The sequence below is a fragment of the Ahaetulla prasina genome, chromosome 4, assembly GCF_028640845.1.
Source record: "Ahaetulla prasina isolate Xishuangbanna chromosome 4, ASM2864084v1, whole genome shotgun sequence".
Classification (NCBI taxonomy): Eukaryota; Metazoa; Chordata; class Lepidosauria; order Squamata; family Colubridae; genus Ahaetulla; species Ahaetulla prasina.
Window position 1 is genome coordinate 66,223,092 of NC_080542.1, and position 19,137 is coordinate 66,242,228.

A 19,137-nucleotide genomic window follows, 5' to 3' on the forward strand; every position below is an offset into this window, starting at 1 on the left:
GAACTTGCATGTTTTCTTGCATGTTTCATTAACCAAACTAGGTAATATCAGTGCTGTTGATGTTACCTTGTTTGGATAATGAAACATCTGCAAAAAAACAAGCAAGATCAGAGAGCACCAAAGACACCTAATATTAATTACAGAGTGTGGCTTCTTTTCTAGGATTAATCTGATAAACATTTTAAATAAATGAACGAATTCTTTTGAGGGCTAGATTTCTATAAATAATGATTCCATGTGGGATAGGATTGTTCAATTAACTTCAGCAAAATATTTTCCAAATAAACTATTTAGAAGTGTAGCTTACATGCAAAGCTTGAGAGTAGAGTTTAAAGAAAGTGTAAAAGAGTAGAAAAGTACATACATTTGGATTTATAGAACAAGTTATTCAAAGGAATAAGTCATGGCCAAAGAAAGAAGTTGGCTATCAATTCATAATCAATAGATTATTTTTTAAACAAAGTGAGTAGACAAAACTGCAGTGTACTTGTAATTTGTATGTGTAATACGTTCCTGTTCTACTCATTGATTCTTTATTATTGAATATATTTTTCTTTGCTTAAAATCATATTCCCTGACAAAAACTGGAATAGTAATAATAACTATCATTGATCAATCAGGAAGAGGATTCTCTAGGAACAGAACAATCATATTGAAAGCTATCCTACATCAAGTCAAACCCTGCTCCATCTGGTTAGTTTGTTTGTTTGTTTGATTGATTGTTGATTGATTGATTGATTGATTACTTACTTAGTGTTTATTGATTTAGCATAGGGCATATCATACATGGACTAGCAATAAAAATATTTCAATTAGATTAGTACATCCAATAAAATATGAACATCAAAAAGATCTATGTTCAAATATCAATGTCTAGCCTATCTAACCATTGAAGCGTAGCATTGTTTAAATTTCAAAATTCAGATTTTGGACTGGTATGTGCCTTCAAATTACAGACATTCACAATGTGATCTACAGTTTGAGGTGGGACCTCACAGTTACACTGAGGGGAGGATACTATACCCCATTTACATAGAGAGTCCCAGCATACGCTATGTGAGGTATGTATTTTATACAAGATTATCCATTGCTGACATAGTACAAAGCCTGGCACCTTTTTGAGGGGTCATTTGTATCTCTTCTATAACTGGCATTCAGCAACTCAGTTGGCTTTCCATTGAGAATTGATGTTGAAGTTGTTTTTATGTAAATGCCAATGGGAGCTTTCTGGATTTGAGTCTTCCTGCTGATTAATGAGGAATGTCCACAGGCACCAATAGGAGTGAGTTGTTCATAATTTCTCTGTATTCTCTCACTATTGCATCTTTCCTTTTTAAAGCTGGCTGTGCTGTATGGCTCAGAACAGAAAGCCAGCAAGTTAGAATGGTTTTCATACATCCATTTATAATCCTCATGGTGTCATTGAGTCTGCTGTCTAACTTACTAGTTTGGCAGCTGTTAAGTCATACAGCAGCATAGTATTCTGCTGCAAGTAGACCAACTCTAGGGCTGATGACCTGAGGGTGAGAGCTGAGGCTCCCCATTTAGTTACACATAATTTCTGTAGTATGTTGTTCTTAGTATTGATTTCTGCCATCATATTCTCTAAGAGAATATCCCATCTTGTAGGAGAGAGTCCAGTCCAATGTTACTCCAAGGTACCTTAGATAGGGATCATAGGGAAGTAAATTGTTGTTTAAGTAAACCTTTGGGGCTTCATACGGTAGTTTGTTGTTAAGGTGGAAGCACAAAGTTACTGTTTTGCTAGTGCTAGGCGTGAGTCTCTAGTCAGTGAAGAATTTTCTCAAGATTTTAAGTTCTTTGGACAGGAGGCTGTCGACTACCTCCATGTATTTTTCTTTTACTGCTATGACCAAATCATCAGAATATCCAAATTTGTGTCCCCTGTCACTGGCATATCTGATATATATAAGTTGAATAGTGTAGATGCCATTACAGAACTTGTAGGAGGCGGTTGTTTAATCTTCCTAACCTTACTTATATTGTCCCCCATTATTATTTGAAAGGACCTATCACTCAGCATGTTATTAATTAGTTGGTAGAGATTTTTGCAGCAGATAATATTCTGTTGGAGAACTAGGCAGGCAGGAACTGAGACTAGTCAGGCTGCTTATAAACAACCTTTATTACTAACAATAACAACCAACAAAGCAAACTTGTGAGGGTAACAACGTTTGTCATCTGACAGCTATTTAAATATAGGAGCTGTCGAAGGGGCGGACCAATGGCAGTGCTGCGTTTTCCCACTGACTGGTTGCTCGCATCTCAACCAATCAGGATGAACCGGCAGTCGGCAAGTTTTTGAGCGGCATTGTATCCCAAGGACTTAACACCCCTCTCCTCCCAGATGGCACATGCGTAGTCAGACAAGTACACTGGCCAACGTCAGCTCCGTCCAGATCGTCTCAGTGCATGGGCAGCAGCCAAAGGAACTGGCGTATAGTCCTCCAGAACTCCTGGCGACTGCACCATCAACCCAGATGGAGGTCCGTTCATTGCTGGAAGGCCCAATTCCCCAGGTAAGTCTGGCACGGAGAACATTTTAGTGGTGGGTCTCTGGCTGGGCTTGGAGGCCCACTGGGTATGGTGTTTCCACAGGGTATGATTGGGCCTGCCCTGGTCATTGATTGGCTGCATCTGGGAACCTCCTTCTGAGCTGGTTTATGTGTCGGTGCCAACTCGACCATCGTCAAGTTTGACCCTGTAAGAGTAGGGCCCAGTGAGTTGTATTATGGGGCCTGGCAGCCATCTTGGATGAGCCCCATAAATCTGGGCAAAGACCACATCTCTGACGGTAAAAGTTCTGGTGTGGTTATATGTGTCGGGGGGTTGTTCAGTGGCATAGCTGTGGTGCAGTCGGTCTAGATTTGTCCAGAGTTGACAACCCATGAGTATTTCTGCAGGGCTTGGTGATCAGGCATGGGGTAGTGTGTTGTGCTAGGAGATAGTGGTATTGTTTGTTGTGCCAATTGTCAGGGCCCAGGCAGCCTAATACCTCTTTAGCCGACTTGATGGCCTATTCGGCCAAGCCATTAGCGGCTGGGTGGAATGGGGCTGTCAGGGAATGGCCTTTGCCATGCTTGGCAAGAAATATCTGGAAGGGTGCTGATGTGAACTGGGGACCATTGTCTGACACCACAATGTTGGCCAACCCGTGGGTCATGAATAGCATTCCCAGGACCTTTATAACCGCCTCTGAAGTGGTGGATGGCATAAGAGCCAACTCCACCCATTTGGAATAGGCTTCTAGTAAGACCATGGAGGTCTGGCCTAGGAAGGGGCTGGCCAAGTCTAGATGGACCTGTGACCAGAGTTCTCCAGGTGTCTCCAACTCCCAGATGGGGGCCACGGTGGGAGCTGGTCTGGATTGCTGACACTGCTGGCATTTGGCTACCCACTCCTCAATTCCCTGATCCATCTTGGGCCACCACACATAACTGCATCCTAGAGATGTCATTCATATGATGCCAGAGTGGGCATTGTGCAGGCAATTCAAAATTGGCACCCTTAATTCAGAAGCCGGCTTCCCCACCTGGCTTCCCCACAGGAGACATCACTTTTGCACAGACAGCTCATGTTATCTGCAGTGGTAGGATAGGAACTCGGATGGCACTGGCACTTGCAGCTACCCCCTACACACCCATCTGGAACTTGGGAGAGGACAGGATCCATTGCTGAATGACATGCAATATCCATCGTGGATACTGGAGTCTGCAGCTCCAGCTCCTCTATTAACAGAACAGAGGCTGCTGGGTCTGGGTCTAGGACAGACAGTGGAAGCAGGCAGTGACTAAGAGCGTTGGCATGTCCCAAATTCTTGCCAGGTCTATAGTGGAGCTGGTAATTATAGGCAGCCAAAAATTCTGTCCACCATGACATTCGCAGTGACAAGATTTGGTGATCTCCAGCCAACAACCCCAAAAGAGGCTTATGGTCTGTTAACAAATGAAAGAACCAACCATATATGTAATCGTGGAATTATTTGATTCCTGCTATGGCCGCCAAAGCCTCTCTCTATCTAATTGGCTATAATTTTTCTCTGATAAGGTCCGAGAGTAATAAGCAATTGGGGCTTCCATTCCATTAGGAAGGCTGTAACTTAGGACAGCCCCAACGCCAAGATGATGCATCGCATGCCAAAGACAGCGGCTGACTGTCATTGTACTGGATGAGTACTGCAGTGGAAGTCAGAACATCCCTAATAGCCCTGAAAGCAGCTGCTGCCTTTCGATCTCAATGTCAAGGTCTTTTGGAGTCTAATAACCAGTGGAGAGGCTCTGCAAGTGAAGCCGTATGGGGCAGAAAAATGGCATAAAAATTAAGTAGCCCCCAAAAGGTTTGTAGTTCAACTATTAGAAGGGGTAGGCGCCTTTTTGATAGTCTCCACCTTAGAAGGAGTGGGATGGATTCCCTGGGAGTCAATAAGGAATCCCAGAAATTCTACCTGAGAAACCCCTATATTGCATTTTTCTCACTTTAATTTGAGTCCAGCGCATCTGAAACATGCCAGCATAGCTCTCAATTTATCAATGAATTCTGTCTGATTGGAGGCAGAGATTAGAACGTCGTCAAAGTAGGGTACTACCCTTGTCAGCCCCTGAGGCAGGCTCTGAAATATGCCTGGGGCTACACTAACCCCAAATTGGAGGCATTAAAAGCTCCATGGTTCGTGACGATGGTTTGAGCCATAGCAGTTGCCTCATCAATTGAGAGCTGCTGATACATCTGTGCTAGGTCTAGCTTGGCAAAGATGTTGCCAGGGCCTAAAGAGTGGAGGAGATGTTGCATCACAGCCACAGGGTAGAGGTTGGTTTGTAAAGCCTTATTGATTTTGCACTTATAATCAGCCATCTTGTTTGAAGGGAATCACAATGGTGGTTTCCCATTTAGAATGGTCAATGGGCTTGAGGACTCCTTGGGCTATAAGTTTGTGTAGCTCCCGGTCCACCTTGGGACAGAGCGCAAATGGCACCCTTCTAGGTTTCAAATGGATTGGCGCTACCTGGGGGTCCAAATTGAATGAAACAGGGTTCCCCATATATTTACTAGGCAGCTGTCAAAAACGTCTGTAAACTCACTAGATAGATTGCTGGAAATGTCAGGAACTGTGGCATGGATGCCCAACATGTTGAGCCCGAGTGCAGCAAACCAATCTAAGCCCAGGAGGCTGGGCAGGTTACCCTTCATGATGATAAGGGGAAGGCGGCTGGAGAATTTCTTACGGATAATGTTGAAGGTACCGCATCCCACTATTGGAATAGACTTCCCTTGATAGTCCTTCAGTCTAACCGGGCACGGGTTGAAGCGTTGCTGAGTAACAGCTGTTGGAATGTGGTCCACAAGATCAGGGACTTGGAGGAACCAGTGTCCACCTCCATCTTACAGGGAACACCTTCCAACTTCACCATGAGGTAAATTTTGTTGTTAGGAGAGACCATGGTGGCATGGCTGACGGCTACTGCAGGTGATCCGTTGTCCCGGGAGATCGTGAAACAGTCTTTGCAGTGTTTTAGAGGTTTCTTGAGGGTTTTTGGTAGCTGTTGGGCTCGGAGGGTCTATGAACATAGTTTTGAGGCCTCATTGGAATCCTGCTTCAATATAGCCTGTTAGGCCTAGCACCTGGCCTACACAGCTCTGGTTTTGTCAGAAGGAATAAAATATTACTTCACATGTCTTATAAGCATGATAATACATATGATTAGGACACACATCTTTCTCCCAAACTTCAAGAAACAGATTTCCAAATGAGAAAGATGTGCCAGAAATAACAGGTAGTTTTTATGCCTTTCTAAATAAGTTCTATAAAGAGAAGTCCATCACTCCCCTTCATATTTTTTAAAAAAGAAGTTTTATGCATTTAAGTTGCTATATCAACTCCAATTTATGCAAGCAAAAAAAATAATCTAGTGGGGAAAAAACATTGCGTTTTCCAATTCTAGCAAACTACAGTAATCAATCATTACAGTTTATTGATTTCAGGTTCAGTTATAAAGCTAAAAATGCTTTGGGGAAGAGAGATAGGAGGTAGCTAGAAAATTATATCTGAGGCACAAGAAATTTATATTCTTTCCATGACTTGTATGAAGATATAAAATAATTATCAATTAAGCCACAACTTAAATAAAAGTAACTACCCATAGATATAATTAAAGCAGCTTCCAAATGGATTATCATAGCCAGAGAAATAAGCGTAGTAGTCATTATAACAGAAAATTTCTCCTCTTGCATTCAAATATCCTAGCACTATTACCAGAAACATTACTATTCCTGAAAAAGATATATAAAAAAGAAGAATATATACATACATGGAAACTGGTGAAGAGGGGCAGTTGCCTCTCCCAGGTGAACTATATCCAAGATGCTCAACTTTTACTTGAAAATTCATTTTAGAATTAATGGGCAATATGTATCTGTAGTCATTAACAGTCAGAAATGCCTATTTCTTCTTTCTAATGTGTTAAATTAATAAGGATTTTCACAGGAGAGACATGGCTAATATAAAGCCTATCTATGTTATTGATATATTGCTTCTGGAATGGCTTAAAGATGCTATATGAAATTAGTCCTAGGTATGATTTATATACATTCCCTTGAAAATGAATATTTTCAAAAAGTCCTGGTAAAGCAATTGCCTTTTCTAACACTGCTTCCTTTCCAAAAAACTTGAACTCCAAATCCTTGCAGACTCTATCTATTTCTCTCCATCTATCCTCATTGCAAAAAGCAGCACTGAAGTTGAGTGGTAGACCATCTGTTTGAATAAATACAATCCCAGGTTTAATTCCTGGCCTTTGCAGGTACTATTAGGGAAAAACCCAGTTTGTAACTCTGTCACTCTACAGGAGGTTATACACAAAGGAAAAGATAGAAGTTAATATGCAATACATTGAAAGTTAATAGATAAAGAATGTGCTACAATCTCTCAATTGAAAAGGATCTATTATGATTGGCTTGGAAAATCTCTCTATCTGAGGTTCATGAAAGCCAGTCATATCTACTATAGGCAAGAGATCATCAGTCAAGCAGCTATAAATGACTTTGTCTATTATAAAACTATTGAGTGTAATTTATTACAATTACGTTTTTATGGAAGGAAACTGATTTAATAAAGGCTTATTATGCAAAAAAATTGAGTTTATATGATAAAGTAATCTGGGAAAAGATGTGTATCTAGTCCAGATACACCTCTTAAATTAAAATCTAAACTATTGCAAGTAGATGATTTGCTGTGATTTTTTTTCTTGGTGATTATTAACATCACTAGTAACTTGGGCATCATAGTCCGTAAAGTTTTATTAAAATGCAGACATATAGTAATTTATTTATTTTCATTTTATTTATTTATTTTGTCACAACAATATATATAAGCATCACACAAAAAGATTATATAGTATATAAACATATATATGAGGAAATATAAGGAGGTATAAGCATATATATATATATATATATATATATATATATATATATATATATATATATATATATATATATATATATATATGAAGAAAAAAGAAAAACAATAGGACAGGAACGGTAGGCACGTTTGTGCTCTTATGCACAAATTGTTTAAACAAATTATTGTGGACATAGTATACTTAGGTTTCAGTAAAGCATTTCACAAAGTAGACCACAACCTACTTCTTGTTAAGCTAGAAAAATGTGAAATGGACAACATCATCACCAGATGGATTTGTAGCTGGCTGACAAACCATACTCAACAAGTAGTCCTTAATGGTACTATCTCCACATGGAGAGAAGTAAGTAGTGGGGTACCACAAGGCTCTGTCTTAGGTCCAGTATTCTTCAATATCTTTGTAAATGACTTAGATAAGAGAATAGAAGGGAAATTTACAAATCAAATTTGTAGATGATACTAAACTGGCAGGAATAGCCAACACCCCAGCAGAAGACAAGCTTAGGATCCAAAAGATCTTGACAAATTTGAACATTGGGCCCTATACAACAAAATGAATTTCAGTGTGGAGAAACGTAAAGTTTTAAATTTAGGCATGAAAAACCAAAGGTATAAGTAAAGATTAGTCAAAACTATTAAACTTATTAAAAATAAGACTAATTACTCAAGACTATCAAACAGGCAACAAGTAGTCAACATAGGGAACACCTTATCTAACCCTGTACCTGTTAACAGCGGTGTCCCCCAAGGCAGTATTTTAGGACCCACACTCTATATAAATGACCTTTGCAATCATATTAGAAGCAACTGTGTGTTTTCTTTGCTGATGATGTAAAACTATTCAACACCACTGACAATGCTGCTACTCTACAAAAAGACCTTGACTATGTGTCAGAATCGTCAAACAATTGGCAATTCCAAATCTCAACCAACAAATGCTCTGTCTTACACATTGGCAAAAAAATAAATAAATCAGAAAACAAAATACAAGCTGGGCGGATACGACCTAATAGACGACCCTCACTCTGTCAAAGATCTTGGAGTATTCATCTCAAATGATCTAAGTACCAAAGCTCACTGTAACAGCATGGCTAAAAAAACATTTAAGAGTTGTTAACCTAATCTTACATAGCTTCTTTTCCAGTAATATTGAACTAGGGCATACAAAACTTTTGCCAGACCAATTCTTGAATACAGCTCATCTGTCTGGAACCCACACTGCATATCGGACATTAATACAATCGAACAAATCCAGAGATATTTCAGGAGAAAAGTCCTCCACTCCTCTGCTCGCAATAAAATATCTCATACCACCAGACTTCAAATTTTGGGTTTAGGCTACTTAGAACTTTGCCATCTTTGGTCTGACCTAAGCAAAGTACATAAAATCATTTGCTACAATGTCTTACCAGCCAATGAATACTTCAGCTTCAGCCAAAACAATACAAAGCACACAATAGATAGAAACTCATGGTAAACCGATCCAAACTAGACTGCAGAAAATACAACTTCAGTAACAGAGTTGTCAATGCCTGGAATGTACTACCTGATGCTGTGGTTTCTTTCCCAAACCGCCAAAACTTTAACCTTAGACTGTCCACTGTAGACCTCACACCATTCCCAAGAGGTCTTTAAGGGGCATGCATAAGTGCACCAGTGTGCCTACCCTCCCTGTCCTAATGTTTTCTTTTATTTGAATCCATTTCATGTATTTATAATTATACTTATACTTGTATCTGTCATAAAATACATGTTTGATGAAATACAAATAAATAAGTAAAATAAAATAAAATAAAAAGACCTGGCTCAAAAACAGTAAATGTGAGAGGGATCTTGGAGTCTTAGTGGATGATCACTTGAATATAAGCCAGCAGTGTGCAGCAGCAGCAAAAAAAGCTAATAAAATCCCTTGAGTCATTAAATCAAGATCACATGAAGTATTAGTACTGTTTATAAAACCCTAATAAGACCACACCTGGAATACTACAGTTTTGGTCACCATACTACATAAAAGATGTTGATACAAAGATGTTGAGCAACTAAGATTATCAAAGGGTAGGATGCTAAAACCCATATGAAGAACAGCTGCAGGATTTGGGTTTGGCTAATCTAAAGAAAAGAAGAATTAGGAGTGACACAATAGCAGTATTCCAGTATTTGAGGGGCTGCCATAAAGAAGAGGGGGCAAATTATTTTCCACCAGCAGGACAAGAAACAATGGTTGGAAACTAATCAAAGAGAGAAGCAACCTGGAATTAAGGAGAAATTTCCTAACAGTGAGGACAATTAACCAGTGGAGCAGCTTGCCTGCAGAAATCATGGGTGCTCCATCACTGGATATTTTAAGAATGGCAAACCTATGGCATGCATGCAACAGGTGGCATGTGGAGCCATTTCTGCAGGCACACGAGCCGTCATCCTAGATCAGCTTCATCGCACATGCACATGTGCCTCCCACTGCCCAGCTGATTTTTGGATCTCTGCTGCGCATGCGGGAGATGCATGTGGATACCCATGCCACCCTTCCCCTCCCAGGAGCCTCCCGTGGCCTGTTTTAGATGGCAGGTAAGTTCAGGGCTCATGAGAGGCTCTGGGAGGGTGAAAAACAGGCCTACCAGAAATCTGAAAACGGGCCATTTCCAGCCTCTGGAGGCTTCAGGGAGGCCTGCTAGGTCCAAAATGGGGCACGGGGGGACCACAATGTATGCGTGGGGTGGTGGGGAGCATGGGGGATTGTGCGCACATGCACAGGACATGCGGAGGGGCATTGCATTATGGGTGTGGGCATGCGTGTGAATGCTTTTGGCACCCGAGGAAAAAAAGATTAGCCATCACTGGTCTAGAATGTCACTTATCTAAAATGGTATAGGTTCTTCTGCTTGAGCAGGAGGCTGGACTAGAAGATCTCCAAGGTCACTTCCAGTTCATTCTATTCTATATAGAACATCTAATTTATTGAAATTATGAATATCAACAATGTGTTGACATTCATTTAGGCAATGCTGGCAGAAATATATTTTACTAAAGATAAAATATCATATAGTTACAGTGACAGAGCTGTTCTTTACTGTTTTCACTTATCTGCCATTTCCCCGAAAATAAGACCCTGTCTTATATTTTTTTGAACCCTGAAATAAGGGCTTGGCATTATCGGGACGGTCTTATTATTTTGGGGTGTAGGTGGCGACAAGTGTGGCCACCTCATGGCTGCTGCTGGGTTGCGCTGCTGTAGCAGCGCAACACAACTGCTTGTCAGCTGTTTGCTGGGGCAACAAAAGGTGGGAATCTCCCCGGAGTTCTTGGCACTTGCCTGCCTCCCATCTATCCACCCCCCTTGCCTCCAAACTCCCACCCTGCTCCCGCCTCTCCACCAGGCGACCCCCGGCAGCCCCAGATGCCCAAAGCCTGCACCCGCCTGGCTCCCTTTTCCATAGCAGCCAGCTCTTTATCAAGGGGGGGTGGCAGGGGAGAAGTAAGATGCATGGAGTGAGAGGGGCTCATTCCTCTTGCCGTCTCTTCCCCCCTCGCCAGGCCCTTACCTGCCTTGCAGCTCTGTTGCTTTTTGCGCTGTTGCCTGCAGGAAAACACATTGTAGGGTAAAACCAAACTTCTCCCAAGTTCAAGAATATTATATAAAATTATATAAGTCACATAATTTATGTTATGGTATCATAATACATCTTTCGTCATTTGTCCCCCTTCTTCTCAGGCAGATGTCTATGGCTGTTTTCTTCTCTATAAAGCATTTTCTTTCCAATACAGCCTAACCTTGATTTCATCTGGAATATCATTGTACTATTTTGAGGTTTTGGGATTAATCTTTTTCATAAACTGTTCTGAAAAGTTTGTAATGGTACTTAAATAATTATTCCTCCTCACACTCTGCAGTTTTTAAATTTTACGAGAATATTATTTTTGCTTAAACAGCAGAATAGAAGCCAGAGACAAAAATGATTTTAAAAACAGATGGCATAAACTTCACCTGAACAAAAATTAAAAGTTATACCAAAGAGAAAAAAGCGAGCTAAATATATTTCAGATTCTTGTTATGTTCATCTTCATTTCTCCCACTCTATTTTTTAAAAGTAGTATGCATGCTGGTATTTTTGAAAATCTTAAATGAGTGAGTGTGCTTTGAGATCCACTAAGGAAAACAGATACACTATTGAATGGCCCTTTGAATGTGAACATGTATGAAAAGCCTATTTTTGAAAACGAAAACAATCATATAATTAAAATGGGAGGGAAAGAGGTACGAAAAATTATGCATCAAATAACTTTTAAGCATTTATTATGCAACTATAAGCACCCCTTAGGAGTGGGATATTGTTTGTTCTATCAAATGAAGATTGGAAAGGAAGATTTTATATTATGAAATGTATTGATCTATTTTATCAGAATAATTAGGACAGGAATTGTAGCAAGTGACACTCTGGAAAGCACTCTGGTTATTGGCGAAAGATCAGTTAATCTTTCTTTGTTTCTCCATTTTCCATTACTTCATTTTCATTTTCATAAAACCCTTTGTTCACTTGTCTGCCCCATGTACTTTAATTGAGTTAGGATAGATAGAGATCTAAATTTAATAATAATAATAATAATATCAGAGTTGGAAGGGACCTTGGAGGTCTTCTAGTCCAACCCCCTGCCCAGGCAGGAAACCTTACACCATTTCAGACAAATGGCTATCCAACATTTTCTTAAAAATTTCCAGTGTTGGAGCATTTACGACTTCTGCAGGCAAGTTGTTCTTTATGACAATGATTAATTGTTCTGTCAGGAAATTTCTCCTTAGTTCTAAGTTGCTTCTCTCCTTGATTAGTTTCCACCCATTGCTTCTTGTTCTACCCTCAGGTGCTTTGGAGAATAGTTTGACTCCATCTTCTTTGTGGCAACTCCTGAGATATTGGAACACGGCTATCATGTCTCCCCTAATCCTTCTTTTCATTAAACTAGGCATACCGAGTTCCTGCAACCGTTCTTCATATATTTTAGCCTCCAGTCCCCTAATCATCTTTGTTGCTCTTCTCTGCACTCTTTCTAGAGTCTCAACATCCTTTTTACATCGTGGCGACCAAAACTGAATGCAATATTCCAAGTGTGGCCTTACCAAGGCATTATAAAGTGGTATTAACACTTCACATGATCTTGATTCTATCCCTCTGTTTATGCAGCCCAGAACTGTGTTGGCTTTTTTGGCAGCTGCTGCACACTGCTGGCTCATATCTAAATGGTTTTCCACTAGGACTCCAAGATCCCTCTCACAGGTATTACTATTGAGCAAGGTACCACATATACGGTACCTGTGTATTTTGGTTTTTTGGCCTAAATGTAGAACCTTACTTTTTTCACTGTTGAATTTCATTTTGTTAGATAGTGCCCAATGTTCAAGTTTGTCAAGATCTTTCTGTATCTTGAGCCTATCTTCTGGAGTGTTGGCTATTCCTGCCAGCTTGGTGTCATCTGCAAATTTGATGAGTTCCGAATCTATCCCCTCGTCCAAGTCATTGATGAAGATGTTGAAGAGTACTGGGCCTAAAACAGAGCCTTGGGGTACTCGGCTGCATATTTCCCTCCATGTGGATGTAGTTCCATTGAGGACTACATGTTGAGTGCGGTTGGTCAGCCAGTTATGAATCCATCTGGTGGTGGTGCTGTCTAACCCACATTTTTCTACTTTATCTAGTAGTAGGTTATGGTCTACTTTATCAAATGCTTTACTGAAGTCCAAGTAAATTATATTGACAGCATTCGCAGATTGCTGTCGATAAATTTGCAGCAGTATGCAGTGATAGCAGAATTAATCCAGACTTTCACAAAACTTGGGTTAAGAAATATGTGCCATTATGGGAATATTATCAGTAGCATATTTTAGATATTTTAGTCCCTGGGTTATTTGCCTGATGCTGACTTTTTTGTAGGTTTATTTTTAGTTGCATTGGATTTAATTCCTATGCTGCCCAGAATTGTTTTGGCCTATAAATTTGATTTATATATAAAGGAATGAATGTATAAATGCAGGAACAGACCAAAATTCTTTTTGGTTTTTTTCCTAAACATTATAAATAGATCTGTCCTAGAAAAGAATAAATATAGCTTACACTTCTTTCTTCATCCACATTTTAGGACTATTTCATCAATAGATTCCTGACCTCTGGTTATATTTTCAGTAACAGATTGCACAAACACGAGTGAAAATGTAACCAGATTTTCTACATCTTTTTGTGACATTAGCTGTAATTCAGGAATTCAGTTTTTATAAACAAAGGATTTGTAAGTGAAAAGCTCATTGTAGGATGGATGATCTAATTTGTCACCTGCTGGGTTTAAACTGTTACTATATATATTATAAACTACATAGGAGTAAATTAAATATGTAGCATGCATATGATTTAACATTTAAAATGTGAATTTCTTCAGCCCTTTAACAGACAAACACTATCATCTTTTGTAAAGCTAGTTCTTGGAAATATAGTGGTACAATACAACAAATTGATAATAGATTTGTACTGCACCCACAATCAAAAGAAATTTACATATATTAGATGAAATAATCTAACATATCTAACAAAGCATCAATGATAAAAGTATATAAGAAATAAACAATAAAATAAAATAAAAATATAAAAAATCACCCAATAATCAGTCATTTTGCTTCTGCCAGTTTATCTCAAAAACCTTTCTGGGAAAAAAAGTTTTTAATAACTTGCAGAAAGCCAAAAGAATGGGGGGAATAAAATTTTTATGATAAACAGTTTTAAAGTATATTCAGGTGCATAAATAGATGCACCTAGAAGTCTACCGTGGTTCATTGTCAATAATCTAGACAAGTGATGATGATGATGGAATCACTTATGAGATTGTTTTACTGTAAACAGGAAGCACCTGGTGCTTAGCAAATGTTCCCCTCACAGAGAGATAGCTCTGAGTCCCCAAGACACAATATACCTAATTCAGAGAGCAACAGCTCTGTCTTGCGAGGGTTTAACTTCAGACAACTTTACCTATCCAAAGGCACATAGACTCCAGAAACTGGATCTCCTTTACAGCTCGGGCAACAATATTCAACATTAATAACACACACACCCCAGTGAATTATCTACAAGCTGTGACTATGCTATATCCAGACTGAAAAGAATCCATATATTCTACTTCCTTTTGAAATCTCTTCAATTGTACATTGACCATAGTAATTTATTTATTTATTTATTTATTTATTTATTTATTTATTTATTTGATCATATTTATATACCGCCCTATCTCCCAAAGGACTCAGGGCGGTTTACAGGCACTTAAAAACACATAAATACAATATAAAAGCAATTAAAAAACTTATTCTAAAAGCCCAATAATTAAAAATATAGAAATAAAACCCAATTTAAAACCCATAAATTTAAAATCTAACTCAGTCCTGCGCAATTAAATAAGTATGTTTTAAGCCCGCGGCAGAAGGTCCGAAGGTCCGAAAGCTGACGAAGTCCGGGGGGTAGTTCGTTCCAGAGGGTGGGAGCCCCCACAGAGAAGGCCCTTCCCCTGGGCGTCGCCAGACGACATTGCCTCGCTGACGGCACCCTGAGGAGTCCCTCTCTATGAGAGCGCACGGGTCGGTGGGAGGTATTCGGTAGCAGTAGGCGGTCCCGTAAATAATCTGGAAATGGTAGGTTAATCTGGTTGATATGTGTTAAATACAGACAGATCCAGGAAAACCCTGTTAATGAAGACACAATAAGCCTTGTTAAAGCTGCCTGCACTGCTGCTGTATCTCAAGGCAAAGGATTGATCACCTCCGGATCCATTTGTATGCTTCTCTGGACCTCCAAAGAGCTAGCATTTCAAATATCAAAAATAGAGATGGCTGAGAATAAACATTGAAAGACCTGATTCAATTCATAGACCAGAGACCAAGAATCCAGATAACATGACAATGTGGGATCTGGTTACCTCATTGGACCTTGCTCATGAAGATTAGGACTATGCTAATTGGTCACAACAGCCAGTGAAATATCTATCTGTTCTAAAAAATAATTGTCTATACTAAATAGCATGCAGAATGATAGCCCACTAACAAAGTAAAAGAGGATAAATAACAATGCTTCTCTTTCTTAGTTGCTTTACCGGCTTGAACCTGAATTCCTACTGATTTTGGTCAACTTCATTATTCATCCTCATCAGCACTCCAGATGTTTCTCTTGCTGATTCCTTTCCTTGAAGTCTTTCCAAGGAACTAATTGGCTATATCTGACAGAGAAAGGCTGTTCAGGCTACTATCTTGTCAAACACATGGGCCACATCCTGTTATTAGAGCAACCAAGACTCAACAGAATACTTGCAGGATCACTGAAAAATAAGTTTCCACAAATATCTGCAGGAAACTATCCAGATCAGTGGTAGTCAACTTGGTCCCTACCGCCCACTAGTGGGCGTTCCAGTTTTCATGGTGGGCGGTAGGGGTTTTGTCCGATACTGAAGCACTTTTCTTTTTTATAAATTTAATTGACTTTTTTAAAAAAATTCATAGCATTATTTAAAAACATTTTCATTAGGTTTTCATAAAATTCCTCGTGACAATTTAAATTTCTGAAAATATACTATTTGTATATTTGTATCGCCTGTGCATAAGTTTAGTTCACGTTATGTAAGTGAAACTAAATGGCACTATAGTGCGACCACAAACAAAAGAGCCTCATCCCAGAATAGCACATGCATCTCCCCCCACACCACCCAGCTGTAACAGACAAGCAGAGCTGGTAGCCAGCGCCCCCCCCCCCACAAACCCAATCCACTATGTGTGAGAGGCATGCGCAGACGACAATACAAGGCACATTACTGTGGAACCAGTGGGTGGTTAGAAAATTTTACTACCAACAGAGATACAAAAGTAGGCGGTAGGTATAAAAAGTTTGACTACCCCTGAACCAGATCCATAAAGTGGCTGAGGCAGATCATTCTAATTACGGTATTTTTTTTTACCATGGAAGATGTGGGCCATCTATTTTACTGGGACCAGAAAGCGATCTGATCATAACTAAGGGCAGATGAAAATACCTTTCTTGTTCAGATCAATACCCATTTGTTCTGACAAAAAAGAACTAGTTCAAAAGTTTGACCTCCTTTATGTATTATGTATGTATTGATATTGCTTGAGATATGCCCATTATCCTCATAGACGCCATAAACTCCCAAGCTTTGTTCAAACTAGTCCTGAAATCATGTCTATTTTATATCACTCTTATAAGACTTGATCCTTTTATTAAAGAATGCATATTTTTCTTTTAAACATTTAAACAGGGTAGAGATAAAGTACCACCATATTTGTGTTAATCTTACTTAAACATCCTAGAATATTTACCAAATGATAGCAAAGGAAGCAAGACAACAAGGAACAAGAGTATGCCTTATCTTTTAAACCCAGATGCCGAAATTATACCTTACTACTCTATGGGTCTACTACAACCATCAGAATGATGTAATAAATAAAACTATTGTTTAATATTATTTATTGTTTTATTGTTTAATAATATTAAGCTAACAAATAATTGCTAATTTTCTGTTAAAATAAAAATTAGTATTTCCAAGAAAAACTAGAATAAAAATCCATGATGAATCCTTTTGTTGACCCCCCTCCCCCCTCATGAATTTTAACTTATTTATTGAGGATGAAAGAACCAGTGGCTCATCTGAGGTGCCTATTGAGTAATAATTAATAAATTTAAATTAGTAAATGTTAATCTATCCTTCTTTTGAAAAAAGTCTTCATACTCATTGCAGTATGTGACAGGCTTTTAGAGACGAGAACAATATTTTTATTACAATGACACATCCAAGAATATCTGTTTAATTCTGAAGAACTGCAAAGTTTTTCATAGTTCCATGGCAACCTGATTGAAAAGATTAAACATGACATTCAAGTTGCATAGGGCAGGTAAAATCTGTGCCAAAAAAACAAGAGAAGGAGAGCAGGAAACAAGAATGGAGTTTAACGAATTGGAAGGATTAACAGCAAGGAGAAGTATTGAGCAAACCAGGAATTTGGCTGTGTTGTACATTTTCCATTCACTATATTTTGAAGAGTGCTTATTTCTTTTTCCTTTTCTTTATTTCCCAAACCAAAAGTACATTTATAGAGGCCTTCAAATGACAAATTAAATTATAGGCCAAGATGAAGCTCAAGTTCAGGCTTTTATTGTATGTAACTATATGAAGAAATTGAATTTGCATCTTGCTAATGTTTCTGCTTTGTGTTCAGTACACTTTGCTGCTTTTTAATATGTTGGAGAATCAAGAATTTGTGGTAACATATGTAAAAATGGCTGAATAGCCATAATACAGGAACGCAGCAACTTTTTTAAAAAAATCAGACACACTTCAGTTCATTTATTTTATTTTATTTATTTATTTGTCAATTATATATAAGATAACAGGTAAAAGTATAAACATAATTTCTTATGATTTCTTATGTAGGTGTATCTGATGCAGGCTAACACTGGAGAACAGTACATATTTTGTAGGCCATTTATATGTGTCTCTTTGTAGTTTTGTATAAATAGAGTTGAAAATCAGTTGGTGTATTGGTTAATACATTGAGCCAGTTACTTTCTCTTGGCCCTAGGAAGGAGACAATAGCAAACCACTTCTGCAAATCTTGCCAAGAAAACTGCAGAAACTTGTTCAGTTAGTCTACATGAATCAGACAGGGTTGAATGGAAGAAAAAATGAATATAGTTGCAACTATTTAGATATTTAGAGCCAATGGACAAATGAATAAAATTGTTAACTCTCTAAGATGTAATATGGGTTCAGATCTGCAGCCTTAACTAGATTTCAAAAGGACAGAGCTCCTACTGCAACTCTTACGTTAGTCACCATATTCTTTGGCCTTCTTCGTCTTGTATCATCAATCCATACTATAACTATATTTTTATTGTACTATTTCTATAATTTATTTTTAACAAAAGACATTATTTCTACATTAACACAATCAACTTCTCAGTATCTCCTTCAATATTCTGTAACCAACTTCTTCCATGCTTCATGACTTTACAGGTTCCATCTTGAGATCTAAGTCAGTCCCATTTCTCTGTTCCTGTTTCCTTACCATTTCATCTGTCAGCTTTTTGATAATTTACCTCTATTAATGAGACCCAGTTGATATAGTGGTTATCAGAGACTCTGAATTCTATTTTAGGCACAAAGCAATTTGGGCCAGTCGCTCATTCCTAGGAAGAGTAGGAAATAGTAGATTGCTTCTAAAAATTGCAGAGACTTGTCCAGGCAGTTGATAGGAATCAGTAGTGATTTGAAGGCATGTTCTCTGCCTATGTTTTTTTTTTTATTTGATTGTTTAGCTAAATATCTCAGCCTGTCAAAAGTAGAAATATTACCACCCCACCTTTCTATTGTATATTGGATTCTTTTATAAGCACGTAAACAACAATGTTTTATATTTTCATATAGTTTCTGTGGTTCCTCAAAAAATGGAGGTACTAAAATACCTTTATTTTGTCCTGTAATTAGAATATTAATTATCTGGCAATTATCTGGCAAAAGAATTTTAATTTAAAACTGCTGCAACAATTTTCATTTCAAATGTCAGCTAAGTAATGAACTTTTTACAACATTTCAAGTCACACTAGGATATAGCTGTTTTTGTCCTGACAGTTTAATCAATTTTTCTTCTTAACCAACTTATGCTTAGCTAT

At 38.5% G+C, this 19,137-nt stretch overlaps 1 protein-coding gene across 5 annotated transcripts in view; it reads left to right on the top strand.

The window, feature by feature from the left end:
- EGFR (epidermal growth factor receptor) overlaps nt 1–19,137 on the top strand; it is a 156,417-nt gene that overhangs the window by 28,652 nt on the left and 108,628 nt on the right. The window lies entirely within an intron of this gene.